Genomic DNA, 14429 nt, shown 5'->3' on the forward strand with positions numbered 1-14429 from the left:
CGCCGAAGTCGATGCACCACTCACGATAAACATTTCCGAAGTTCATTGTTTCGTTCAAGCGTCGCACTTGTACTCGCTTACACCGCTTTTCAAGAGCAGGTCAAAGTCATCATTACGTTCACGCACAGCAGTGAAAACTCCGAGTGTACTCGCTGGACCGAACGATAAATCGTTTGCACGATATTCGCGACTCAAACTGTCCATAGGGAGCGCCGCTGCAGTTTTCAAGATGGCCGAGTTACTGAGGGTCGGAGGTACTGGGCGATCCCTCCTAATTTAAAGTATTTTAGCGTTTACAAACGCGACGTTTTTATCCCGCTGCTACGAGGAAGTAAATCTTTAGCTGCAGGCAAGGCACCCTTTTTTTTCTGTGGAAAAACTTCATCAACCAAGTGCAGCGTGGATTTACTCGCTCTGTGTCCCGCGACGAGCAGCGTCAGGGGCGACACGCACGACATTCCTTTCAGACTCGTTTAGGAAGATGATGTGTTTAAGTTTTGTGTAGAAACAGCAGCCTGCTCGTATATGGCTGGACCTTTCGAGCGCTGCAAGTACGTATATAGTTGCCGCTCTCCTGCATTACAACAGGTATGCACCTACCTACGGGACTTTGTACTGAGGTATACAGTAACGAGAGTTCGAGTTCATCTTGCTGGATCAGCAATCGTTGCTCGCTCATATCATACGCATTGTAAGCATATGTTAACCGTAGCCATCTGTTATTTTTCCATCCCCTCTGCCGCTCCCGCTCCGTTCTTTCCTTCCAAATTGGTCCCCGCAACCTGAGTCCTCTACAGCCAACGCCCCATCGCCGCTCAAACCGACCGTCCATTCTCCTCGTCCTTGGTTCTACCCACTTCCTAAATGTAAACACCAGCCAGGTCGACTTTGCTCGATAGCCTTGGCAGCCGACTTCTTCGCCACAGCTGTAACCTTACCCCTCAGCTAATAAACTAGCCTCGCTCACGCCCTCGGCCCTGCCCGCTGACATCGCCTCTTCGCCTCAAGATTCGCCATGCCCGCGTTCTTCTCTTCTAGTTGCTTCCGCCCATCCCATTGACTCAGACAGACCTTCTTTTTCGTAATAAAGAGTTATCTTGGTCTTTAAACTTGTTCCCTCTTCCTCGGGCCTGCCACTGGCCCCCACAGAAAACAGCCACGCCGGGTAGCAATAACCGCTGTACAACTTGATGTCGCTCATCAAAGCACGATAGTTATTTGCGCGGCGGTGGTTGAAAAACACTTCAGAAATACGCCGTGATTGAGTAGCTCCCGGAGTTGTCTATGTCAGATTGATTACGCGCACGGCACGTCGATGCGAACGTTGCATTGCCTCATTTCTCAACCTGACACAATTGTTTATGGCACGGTGGAAAATCTGAGAAAATATACGACGTAATACACATATCAAAACACGGAACAGGCTCTTCGCCGTTTCGCCAGAGAGGTAAGCAAGCTTATAAATTTTGCTTTCGGTCCCCCACCATTATCGCTCCAGAGGCTCGCGCACCCGGGCCCGTGGGAGAACTTGCTGCTCAGCTCCGACCTGGAAACCCAAGTCCATGCCGTGACTAGAGCCCAAGAGGTCGCCGCCAGTCTACATTGACGGCCACCTAGCAAGATCAGCATACCCACCTGTAACTCTAGCGAACAATAAAGGTTTTCCAATCCAATCCAAATTTCGGTTTCATTTTATAGAACGGACATCCATGCTCTCGAGAACTTCAGCTGCACTGATAAAGAATGCTCGTGGAGGAAAACGCCTGGAAAGGCGCTGTATGGATAGCCTGTGCTCGTGAAGCCATTTTGTCACGTAAGATTGCAACCAGCCTCCCTGGAATGTTCTACTCAAGAACATGGGGAGATCTCGAAGCAGCTGATGGGCAGATGCTTCAACTCTGTGCTTGCCAAGCACAGATAGTGACATACGTCAGATTTTAGAAATATGTGAATGAACCCACACTAGCGTTTTGGTGCGGCTATCTCATAACCTTTATTATTGCTTTCTTGTCCCACTTTACTGTTCCACCGGTAACAAATTACCATTAGTTTCTTGTCCCACTTTATTGTCTCACTGGTAAAAAATTATCATTGTTTGCTTCTCCCACTTTATTGTCCCACTGGTAAAAAATTCAAGCAGGTCTTGAGCTTAATTTGACACTGCCAAACTTCTCAGAGAGTCTAATTAAGTTTTACGTTACATGGACCTTATCGATAATGAATATTGACTGCAATCAGGTCAGCATTTAATTTAATTATTCAGCATTGATCATTACTAGTGTCAGCAACTATGTCAATATTTATTTTAAATATTCAGCATTCATGATAAGTAGTTCCTGAAGTCATGTCAACGTTTAGTTTAATTACTCAGTATTCAACTGCATACCGAATAAACATCATGAGACCAGGAACCTGGTTCTCAGTTGTGTATTGATTGTTGCCACAATTAATCCAATGGCTTATGGCTTTTTCGTCTGCAGGAGGAGAAGGCGGGCAGAAGAGTCATGCAGGTGAGCTAAAAAGTGCTTATTTAATGACATTAAAACTTTTGTTTAGGCAAGTTGGTCCATGGTAGGTATAAGGTTTAAAGGGGCAAACAGACAGGGACAATAGAAAATATCACAAACGACAGGGACAAGGTGCTACTCTCAACTGATTTATTGCAAGACCGTTCAACGCTTATATGGGCAACTCATCTACCGTTTACATTTCAAACAACGCCAACAGCCAAGAAAACTTTACAGACACCCATCTAGATAAGTCACTTCTTTATCTAGTAAGCTAACAGATGGCGCGCTGACGCACTTGTCATTCTTCTTTTTAATAAAGAAAGCCTCTATAATCTTTTTGCTTAGTAGAAGAGCGTGTTGGTTTAAGTCATGGATGAAGAAAGAATAAACAATTAAAACAGGGACAACACAACTACATCTTTCATCATTCAAAGATGTAGTTGTGTTGTCCCTGTTTTAATTGTTTATTCTTTCTTCATCCATGTCTATAATCTCCAGCTCTGTTTTTTTTTTTTTTCTCTCGCTTTTTTCAAGAACGTTGTTGACTCTGAAAGCGCCTTGTCCCTGTCTGTTTGCGCTTTTAAACCTTATACCTATTTAATCCCCAGAAGCTAGCTGCCTCACTGGCTCCGAGGCAAAGCGCTGGCCTACGGATCTCAAGTTGGCGGGCCCGAACCCCTGCCGGAGTACCTGTAGTCTGATGGAGGCTGCCTGTGGAAAGTGTGCCACGAGCCCTGTCCGCAAGGCCTATTCACACAGGAGTGTTTGTTTCCACTTTCTTATGTTTCATTATCAGTCGCTGGGACATCCGTGTTTTGAATGTTGCATGCAAAGCTACTCTTTGAATTGGTTGCCATGCTTCCTACAAGACACAAATTTCCCCTAACTCTACGTGAGCTCTCGTAGCACAACAAAACATAACCAAACTGTGCTGTTTGAACGAACCCTTAGTCATTATCTGGGGCATAACCGAGATTTAGGTCGAAAGGTCTCTTAATTGCTGAAACGAATCCTCAGTCCTTCGCTTGAGTGTGTCAGATGCCCAAATTTGCCGTTTGCCCCCAGGAGCCATACATGAGTTAACACTATTACGTACACTCTGCGCAAATCAGAACTGAAAAAGTGCAGCAGTACGATTCTCTCAAATCGAACCAAAAACTATTATGTGAGGCCGTATAAAAAAAGTCGTATTCATTTACCACAACGAGCGAAGAAACGCAAGCGATATCTGTAGCACAGACGCGCAGTGCGGGTGGAATGGCGCCGTCACGTACTTGAGGACGGAGGTGCCACGTGGTTGATTTTCATAGCCGTCGTGGTTGGCGTCGTGGATGCCACTGACGACTGCCACCAGTGATCCGTGAAGTAAGTCTATAAGCACGGTGGAAGTTTCTAAAACCATCCAACATTACGCGTAGCAGCTGAACACTGCCGCAGTGGGATTTCGCAAAACGCAAGTAATGATTTAAAACAAGGCTTTCAACCAGTCGACATGAAAAACTCTTCTTTCGTCGCGTCATTACTGGCGATATGCCGGGCGGCCGACGGGAGAATCCGACTTTCCTGGCCGAAAAACAAGAGCGCAGAGAATGTTTTATCTGTGGCGACGACGACAGGAGACGAGGAAGAAATCTCTGCAAAGTGTCGCCCGTAAAGCTACCGTTTTAATACTTCCCGCAGATGGTTGGTGCTTAACATTCTATCATTGGCAACGAGCAAGACAAGCTAAACAGATGCTTCAAAATCTGTATGTCTCATTTTGGCTTGCCACAGTAATGAAACCACAAGTAATCTTGTTCATAAAAGTAGATCTCCATGTGTGCTTTGTCCAACGCTCCGGAGCCTTCAAGTTTGGACGAGAAATACCGGCTCGTCGTACAATGCTGTGAGGGCAGCAACGTGTTGGCAAGGCTTGTGAAGATTCCGGCATCTCCTCCTGAAGGCTGCTCTTACATCTACGAGATGGAGGTGGTGGTCCAGGCTGTTGTAGCTGGTGTCACGCTACACGACACCGAATACAACAAAGCTGCCTGGATGCTGCAACGACGATACCGCGCTACAGGCAATTAACTTCTCTACTACTGACCATAATAATGTATTTGTGGCCAGTGAGCGTGCCAGCAGTAATTTCTTTCCAAATGTACCAACGTTAAGACTTGAGCAAAATCTGTGCCTGAACTTGTGAACTTCATACATGGCACAATGGAGCCTGATGGACAGAAACGGGATGCAGTCTGTCTTTCTTATGACAGTTTGTTGTAGACCAACTGGCCACAGGCCCCTTCGTCGCAGCAGATTTGTCATAGGGTGATTTAGAACAAAAACCGTAACACAATAACTGCCAGTTCGTCTCAAATCAATGTTTTATTCTGATTATGTCAACCTGGCAAAAACCCATACAAGATCTGCAAGGTGGGTGTTATATCTGACAATGTTTTGGAGTCGATTGAGCGTTTGTTTGATGTGTAACTTTTTGCATTGTGTTTTATTTTCCTGTTCCCCACTACCGCCACTCCTCCCAACTTTGTTGTGAGCTACTACATGTGCTTTATTACAATTTTTGCATACTTTTCTCCTGTTCCCCTCTCCCATTTTACGGATTACCTGGTGTTGCGTTTTTTCTTTTTTTTACTTGACTTTTGTAACCCCCAATCCTGCTTGGGCCGCAATTGGCCTGCAGTATTCCTAAATAAATAAAAAAAATAAAAAAAAGCGAAGATTTTACATGAAATGGTGCATTTGTGGGCCAACCGGTTCATGCTGCCTGCATTCTTGAACGTTGCGGTTAATGAAAAGTTAGACTTACACCAGTGTTATTGGGGCAAATATGAGAGGAGGTGAAATCAACACATGTGATTCGACAACCTTCCACGACCTGGGTGTCTGTTTGAGCATGGTGGGCACTTCGTTGTCAGCTGCACGTACTGGTGCCCCAACATGCTCAAACAGACACCGAAGTCGTAGAACGTTGTCGCATCACATGTCTTGATTTCACAACTTACTTCATGTTTGGCCCACCAACACTGGAATGCAGGCAGCATGAACGGGTTCGCCTTTGACCGCACCATAACTGCACCTCAAGTTCACCAACTACACTTCTTGCCATGATGACATCTTGGTACAGTAAAATTTGGCTAGCTTATGTGGCAGTTGAGACCTAAAAGCCATTCACCATTCATCACACGATCATGAAGCTAGGTGACTCTGTTCTCCTTTGGCTTGTCTGTAGAATTGTTCGTGCAGTCATGAACAAGGTACACTTAAACAGCCGAGTAACGACCTAAACGTTTTATTAGCACTGCCCTCACTCGAGAAGTTTAACTGCAAATGAGGGACTGCAGTGGCATGCTATTTGACTCTTCACTTTTGCTTGTTGAGTAATCAGAAAAATTATTTGACTGATGCAGGGGCCACTCACCCCAATAATGAAGGTGGCCACAAGTGTGGGTAAGCGGTAGCAAAGTCTAAAGACGAGTACATCAATATGGCCCTAAAACGCAGAAAAGAAACTGTCAGAGTACCTCACAGTGGTTACCACCCACCGCAACCTCGTCCGCATGCCCGCCTCTGGTTGCTAGTTAAAGAGCAACGCCACTCAACTTCGAAAATTTTCGGATAATGGGTTGACATTAAAAAGCACTCATTAGAGAGAATACGTTATCTACTTCGCGAAAAATATGATATGTATCGTTAAATCTTATTTTAAATATGAGCAGAAATTGAAACCAAAACTCCAGTTCCTTCTGGCAACATTGGCCTGGGACCGTTAATAGCATAGCTATCACGTGGTACGAGATGTCACGTGATCCTCTATGCAACGACAGAAGGGATTGGGGCGAGCGGGCGGGCTACCGTTGGGGCAGGTGTGTGTCAGGTGCAAGTGTCATCTGCACCGCAGTCTTCACCCCGTCTTGGTGTCTACGACATTCGACGACGTCCGCACAACTGTGGCATCAGTCTGCGCACTTAGTGCGAACAAAATTCCCAGACAATAGTCACAAACGTTGAGACGACGACGACGGTGGTTGAGACAGAAAGACAGCGGTAACGTAGGGACGGCTCCCAAGAAGCGCGCTGCGACGGCGCGCCAATCTCGTGAACACGGCTGAACTCAGAAAAGAAACGTTGCCGATCTACCCGTTACGCCTGCCCGGTGAACAAAACAACAAAAAAAGGAAGGAAGCAATGAGGATGACGTTTAGCTAAATGTTGGCTACGCCAATGCCATAGCTTTGACTGCACTGTTGGTTGCGCCTCAATTTGCCCGCTCGAGTCAGGCAATTTCGGCAACTTGGCGCGTTGCAAAGTTTGTCGGACCGTTTAACAAAGATTAAGACAAAACTAGGTCATAATATTTGGCCTGTGGTCTTTCTAGCTGATACTGCATTGATTTTTTTCTTTTTCAAAAACGAAAATGAAGCGGAGTTGCTCTTAAAACTTCGTGAACCGGGCACTGCCACCGGTATCTGTTGATCATTGATCAGTCATTTTAGTTTCCATTGTCCACAACTGTATATACAATTTTACAATGAAACCGCTCACGCTTCTCTTCACGTGCAACTATAGACATATAAAAAGTATTTCTTTTTTACCGAGCCTGATTATAAGCCTTTGCTGTTTGGGCCCTTCCATTTTTTGTTTTGTTTATTTATTCAACATGTAGTTACCATTCCGTGTTATTCATTAACACGACAAGTGGTGCTTGGTGCATTCGCCGCCTAGGTGGCTGTCAGGCAAAGCGCCGGCCTACAGATCCACAGTTGCTGGGCTCGAATCCCAGCCGAGGTGCCTGCAATCGGACAGAGGCAATACTGCAGAAAAGGTGCGTTGTAACCAAGATTTCTGTTGCCTGTCAAAAGATCCCCAGGTGGTCAAAATTAATCCTTAGCCCTCCACTAGACCATGCCACATGCCCTTTGTTTGTTTAGTACGTAAAACCAGCAAATAGTTTTTTTTTTTTTGTGCTCACTGCACTGTAGTCACAACTCTCAATAAATAGGTTTACAGTGTAGAAATGTTTTTGTTTTCATGTACAGAGCCCTTGTTCTGTGACTATCTCCGTGTGGTGCATCTCACGATGCTCGACACCACTTGGCGTTTGTGCACGTGCGTCTCCTGCTTAACTGTACATTTTGTAGTTGGGGGATTTTGCTACCAACAGAGGTACCGATAGAGTAACCAAAGGGTTATCTCGACAGCGCGGTGATCTGAAAGGAGACGTCGCACCTAGTAGCGCGGTCCCCACAACTCCGCGGCAATATAGACGACGTTTAGGGTTACATCACGGCGGGGCGGTTCAATAGGTACCTCCGTCAGTGTCAATGATCGACTACCTTGTCTCACTCTCTCGAATATGGCGGAAGAGAAGACACACGTACCAGAATAAGGACAGTCCAAGTGCATTTATTAGAACACACTTCTAAAAGAAGTACAATGTCCCCATCCAAAATGCCCTCCGCGCCGGTAAAGTAAGAAAAGGTCCCTACCTGCCAGACGCGGGGTTCCGGAGAGCCAAGATCGGGAAGCATCGGAGAAGTCGCCGATACACGTCCTATCTCTTTCGCAGTCATTGGACGAGTCGGTTTCCCGAAAGCGGGAAAAGATGAGGCGAAACCTCCTCGCCTGTCAGCAGTGATCCGCATCCGAGCGGGCGAACGGAAAGAAGTGCCCCCGAGAGAGAGTGGGAGGAGGGCCCTCCAAGACAAGGAACCCTCCGCTTCATGAACAGGTCGGAGCTCACGGCGAAATAAACCGAGCGTTCCGACCCGTGGCCGTTATCGCAGCCATCGGGGAAAGTATTTTACAGGAATCCCCACACAGTTTATTGTTATTCCCTGCACTTACAATGTGACCAATTGTCCGAAAAACGGGTTACTTTAAGACAAATGTTTCTATGTGACAAATCATCATTTTACTTGCTAACCTGTGATGAGCGCACATGTGATGAGTTGTCTTCCTCACAAAAAAAAAAACTCCACAGAAATTATCAGTAAAAGAGTTACCCGTCTGGTTTGGCCGTCATCGACTTTTTTTTTTCTTTTTTTTTTTTTCAAGTTTGGTATAAAAGCATAATTTTTTTCAACTTTCTTTAGTGCTTACATAACATAATGGAAGGCAACCTGAACATTTAGCATACCCCGTCAGTTGTCAAGCTCTAGTTATTTCAAAATCTCTGAACCAAAGAAACAGAAAAGACATAACATGATTGTCGTAATTTCTTGTCTAAGGTTCACAGTGCGTGAAAGTTAATAAGTTACCTGCTCTGTTCTCTAATCAATCTAGTCATTCACAATGTGACCGTCTGACTAAACCATTAGTGTGAAGTGTTTCGTAAATCAAGCCACGATAGAAAAGTACCGAGTTAATTCGTTCCCAACTAAATCAATTCACTGATCAGATACGCTTAATAGGATGCCGCCATGCCGCATGAACGATCTCAGAAGACCAGCTATTGTGTTAAACTGCTACATCTTGTGATGGAACTTTCAGGCAAGGCAAGTTTAGATTTGTTCTGCACTGTGTTCGCTAAAATGGAAACCTAAGACCACCTGTTCGTCCCGTCTAATTGCAGGGATAATATGTTACCCGCCGCACACGTACAAGTTGGGAGACTGGGAAAAGAAAGTTCGCTCCTTAATGCAGCCGTCATTCTGTAGCAACGCTTCAACTGCCTATGACCAGCTCTGAGAACCACGAGCAGGAAATAAGTATGAGAGTGAGACACAAGTGAAGGTCTTTACTTGTGGCATCCATGCTTCACCAATAAACCCCTGGCTAGGCTGTTCCTCGGACAAAGTTTTGTTTGAGGGAGGGAGGCCAATGGAGACGTCACACGTTGCTGGAAATCAAATCCTCTACGAAGGGCCAAATTGTGACTGCAAAAAATGAAAACGTTTACAACTCTCTGTAGTGTCGAATTAGAGTGCAGCTCTGGAGGTTGAGGAGGGGAGAGCACGGAGGGCAGGTTATGCTCCTCCTCCCCCCTGCCATCCTCCTCTCCTGCTCCCCTCCCATTTAGCGGAAAATTTTCGCCACATTTCCGCTAAATTTAGCGGAAAAATTCCCCACTATATATAGCGGAAAAAAAATGAAACACGTTTCCAACATCCTGTAACGCCGAATTAGAGCGCAGCTCTTGAGGAGAGGAGGGAAGCGTACTGAGGGGAGGGTATACCCCTCCTCTCTCCTCCCTGCTTCTTCCCCTCCCCCTCCCTCCTCTTCTTCCTCCTCCTTCACCTCCTCCTCCCCTCATCCTTCAAGCTCCCCTCCTCTCCTCCTCTTCCCCTCATCCTCCTTACCCTCCTCCTTCTCCCCCTTTGTTTTCCCTTTACTCACAATTTTCGTGAGATTGCGAGCGTGCGCGCAAGTCAAGAACATACGGAGCGGTGGGCTCGCACTTGTCCCCTTCAATGCACACAAGCTCACAGTAAAACGCATCGAACCAAGCCAACCACACACACGACGAAGCCTCACCGCCTCGCCTCGGCAGCGATGCACACATGAGCGAAGGCCCCGGGGGCCGCACCTCCACCAAGCCAACCAAGCCCGCACCACACGGCTGCACGCCCACACGCACGGATGGCACGCACACCGCTCACACGTGTGTCTGACTCATGGACAACATCACTCTAAAGATATCTATTGATACAATTTCATTACACATTATATTTGCTATTAGTCTTAGAAAACAGTAAAAATTGATAAATTGTCAAAGAATTTGTGAGGTCACATGATATAATAAAGGAGTTGTGCAACAATTTCAGTGCTTTGCTTAAATAATTTGGGAGTGTGCGTCTCGACCTTTCTGAAGTAAAGAGCTAAAAACGGCTTTTGCCTGCATGTCTTAGTTTTTATTTTAAAAATGGACAAAGATTAAGGTTTTCGGCACCTTTCAACTCCTTCACCATTTTCCGAGTGACGTGCGCTGTGACGTCAAGGGAGGTCGCGCGGGGTTCCGGTGAAGCTCTCTCACTAGAGCCATCAGTGAGCAGCAAGAACTCACCCGCTTGCGGGTGAGTTCTTGCTGAGTCCTCCCCTCCTCCTTTTCCTTGACCCCTTCCCCTCATCCTTCAAGCTCCTCCCCTTCTCTCCTCCTCCTCCTCCATCCTCCGTCATTAGCGAAGGCCAATGCTGGTCACAGATTGGACACGACGATTGTGTGAACGTTCGGCTCAAACTTGCCTCGAAGTCGATTGCTAAAGTAGCACTCATTTTTAATCTGTGTCCAGCATACGCCTACGCTGGTGAATGCAGAAATGTCAGCATTACAGCCTCCTCTTCTAAATGGTGTTAGTCGAGACCTGCAGAACCTTTGTCCGTGCCGGTGGCTTCTCTTCGTTCGCTCAGTTTTCACCCCTGAAACAAGTATGTCGTAAAATTGTCACGGTGTGTGCATTTCTTTCCGATGGTTTCTGTAGAGCGCTGAGAAAAAATACTGCGGTCTTTACTATCGATGCGATATGCTGCGTGAGACACTCGCGTGACACCACCGCTATGCTGGTGTGAGCAGCACAGAAATAAGCCAGCGCCACCTTGCTGACTCACCAGACTTCTTTGCTCCCCTGTTTGATTTAATATATGAGCAATGCTCTGAAATAACGTCTTCAAAGCAGTATTTATTTATCCGCAAAATAAGCCTTCTTGCAAAGTTTCATTGTTGTGATCAGTGGTGGGGTGGTTAATCATGTAAGCAGCGATTAGTTACAATTCTGTCCTGTCGTCACCCTCGATGGCACACGTAAAAACTCTTCAGGCACTTTGCATTATGTGAATGGTGCAGCTACTTTTACCGCCTTGCGGCGATGTCATCCTGCTTGATTAGCAGCGTGCTTCGCTCCCCCTTCCCGCACATGAAACCGCACAAGTTTTCAAGAGCGGAGCCACTTGCAGCGGGCACGTTGCAGGTGTGGCGTGGAGCATCTACAGAGTTCTTAACCTGTCACTGACCATAGAACTTGTGTTGTGTGACCAGCAGTCTAAAAGAAAGGTGCTGTCCTTTGCAAGATTATGAAAGTAAACTGAACATAAGAAATAACTTAGGGTGAAACAGGCATGTAAATTCATTATCTGGCACGAATTTGCCTCGGCTAACAAGACTCCCCTGTGGCGCTCTCACCCCGCTCCTAGCGGCTGTCGTCTCGGTCCATGGCTTGCCTCTTCTTTTCTCGATTCTCTGTTGATAGGACAGGCAAGTTTTCAGATGGCACCACTCCTCTCTTAAGGCGGCGCCTTTGGCTTCCATGCTCTTGCAGAAATGAACAAACATATAAAAACATTCTAATGGTGACTCAGCCGATTATGATGAGGGCTGGCCGGTCAAAACAAAACACCAAAGAGAGCGAAGCTGGCCGAAGAACGTGAAGAGGGAGCTTCTGGTAAAGCTTGGAACGGCGTCCCTACGTTTCACTGGGAGACCTAGCTTCTTTAAACTAACTGGTCAGTTTAAACAGCAAACAAACATAATTTTTTTTAATTTAACGACGTATCTATAGATACGTCTGTTGGCGCAAGTGTACTTAACATATAAAGCGAATGTTGTGCTACTGAAGCTGCAACATTCTCAGTTTTTTTTTTTTAATTCACAGCTTGATATTATTAAGATTGCTCATTTAGGCATAAAGCCTCTTGACCTAAAGACTGCTTCAGGCTGCATGCGCGCACACCCGGTTTGTTTAAATTGCATTCACACGCCCTCAAACCGTACTAATCGAAAAGTTTCTTTAAATTTCCCGACTTTATCGGCGATCGAGAGCGAAGCTGTAACACCGAAGTTGCTCTCGATAATGGGGACATTCGAGCACACTACTTGATTTATTGGCATGACTGAAGCGCCCAGCGCCACCAAAATTCTCAGAAGATTTGAGATGGAGAATCAGGATTTTGAAACCCATCGCTTGCCCTCATCGCCGCAAAGTTTCATAAACCGCATGTAAACAATTTGACAAGCTACGAGACAAGTCGCGGCAACATGGACACGCTGTAGCTCGGTCAGTCGCTCCCGCCGCGTGAAAACGACGGGAGTAAGCGACCAAGGCGATGAGCGACGTTTCCTATAAATCCGAAAACGGAGCGACGTGGACGAGCAACACTGAGATATCTTTGTCTCTCGTCGCTGACTCTCGTCGCTTGTCGTCGTACTCGTCTCGTCGCGGTTCAGCCTAACCTCTGACACCGTCACGCAAGATAAATAAAACGAACGACAGATTTGCACACACTTCCTTGGAAGAAAAAATCTCCCGAACAGAAATGCCGCGAGCACAGTGCCATGGTTTCGGTCACCGTCTTTACGGTCAGATGGAGGCGCACCCACTCCTCACGTTGGTTCACGATGTCCGTGCCCCTGCGGCACGTTTCACTGGCGTTTGGAAAGCGATGAAACGATAAAGCATTGTCCTTTCACGCCGCAGCAGTGCACTTGGGCACTGAAAAGTTTTGTTTGCATTTAGAAACGTCTATTTCTGAGCCACGACCGAGAGCTCCACTTTGATTCGCCATAGCATGTTGGTGGATTCTCACTAGGGGTTTCGAGTTTCGCCGCGAGAGGGCGAGCAATGTGCTAGAGTCGCGAATCAGAGCAGAGAAAATACCGCTTATACCTTTCATAAGTACCACGGATTTTTCGTCAACAGTGCTCCTTGTTTGTTCACCCCATTCTCCCTTTTTTTCCAGCTTTCCTGTTATTTCCATTAAGACCTGAATCGGGAAAATTTAAGATTTCGTTCTATCAAATTGCCTCGAGAAACTGTCATTAATGGCATGGAAATATTAATTTTTAGGGCTCAAGTGAGGCAGAAAATAACTATGTTTCTTTCCACTACCTTGGAGTGCCAGGACGTGTAGTGAAGAAAGCGTAACCATTCATATCTACTCAAGATATCGCATAATCTAAAACAAGTGGCGAGTAGGTATGGTGTGCCCTTAGTACTCTGAGCCCCTAAAAACTCGATAAATTTGTTCTAAGGTTCGCGCAAAACATAGAAAATTTATCAAAACACGCGTTCCATAAAAAAACAAAAAAAAAACATGTGCTGCCTTTTGTGTCATGCTCGCCGGACGTTGAATATATTATTCCTCTTTCCTGTGTACTTTGCTATGTTGAAGAAACTGGAGGGTGTCTGAAGGACCGACTGCGACAGCACAATCTTTCTTTAACACCAACTGTAGGAGTCACCTTTTGGCACGTTGTAAGAACTGTGCGTGTTTACCATCTTTTGAGAAGAAACCTCAATCAGTAGACGAATCAAAGAAACACACACATGCGAGTGCTCGAGGCGTTTACCATCTTGGATTTCGCTAATCGCTGTGTTAGTCAGCCGTCAGTGGCTTTGAGTGAATAAGTTGCCTTTTTGCGGTAATTTGGCTGCGACTGAACTGTATTCCCTCTTGTGCCGGTGTACCCCTCTTATGCTGTAATAGAACTGGTAGGTGTGCCAACCGCATCGGTATCATCATAGGAGCTGGGAGTCGCGTAACCAAATTCTGCCGCAGTTGCCTGGGACGGTGCTGCCACTCACCGCGGGGCCAGGAGGCTGGTCAGGTAGCGTTGAGCCAGGCTGGCGTGGGGTCTCTTAGCGCGTCCATCTCTTTTTGTGTTGCGTTGTGAGTGAAGCGATGCCATATTGTGTGGCTGCTAGCTGTGCCGAAGAAATAAGGGACTCACAACAATGTCAAATACGGCGAAGAAAACGACGGAGCGGTGCTGTATTGTGCAGGGGTGCAGCTTGGGTTACGACACATGAAAAGAGAAACGCTCCCTCTTTTGGACCCCGAGCAATGCCTCTCTACTCGCCAATGGGATCGTCTGATTCCAAGCGAAAAAACAAAACTGAGGAAGAGGAAAAGAAATGGTCTAAGAAGAATATGTGGCCTGTGTGACATGTCAGAAAAATAAAACTTCTCCAAGTGGGATTCCTCTTTAAT

General features: G+C 46.3%; 1 pseudogene; it reads left to right on the forward strand.

The window, feature by feature from the left end:
* Positions 1–229: 229 nt before the first annotated feature.
* On the forward strand, positions 230–12893 carry LOC8037893 (annotated as a pseudogene).
* Positions 12894–14429: the final 1536 nt, after the last annotated feature.

Source organism: Ixodes scapularis, unplaced genomic scaffold, assembly GCF_016920785.2.
Source record: "Ixodes scapularis isolate PalLabHiFi unplaced genomic scaffold, ASM1692078v2 PGA_scaffold10__122_contigs__length_95168666, whole genome shotgun sequence".
In the NCBI taxonomy this organism is placed as follows: Eukaryota; Metazoa; Arthropoda; class Arachnida; order Ixodida; family Ixodidae; genus Ixodes; species Ixodes scapularis.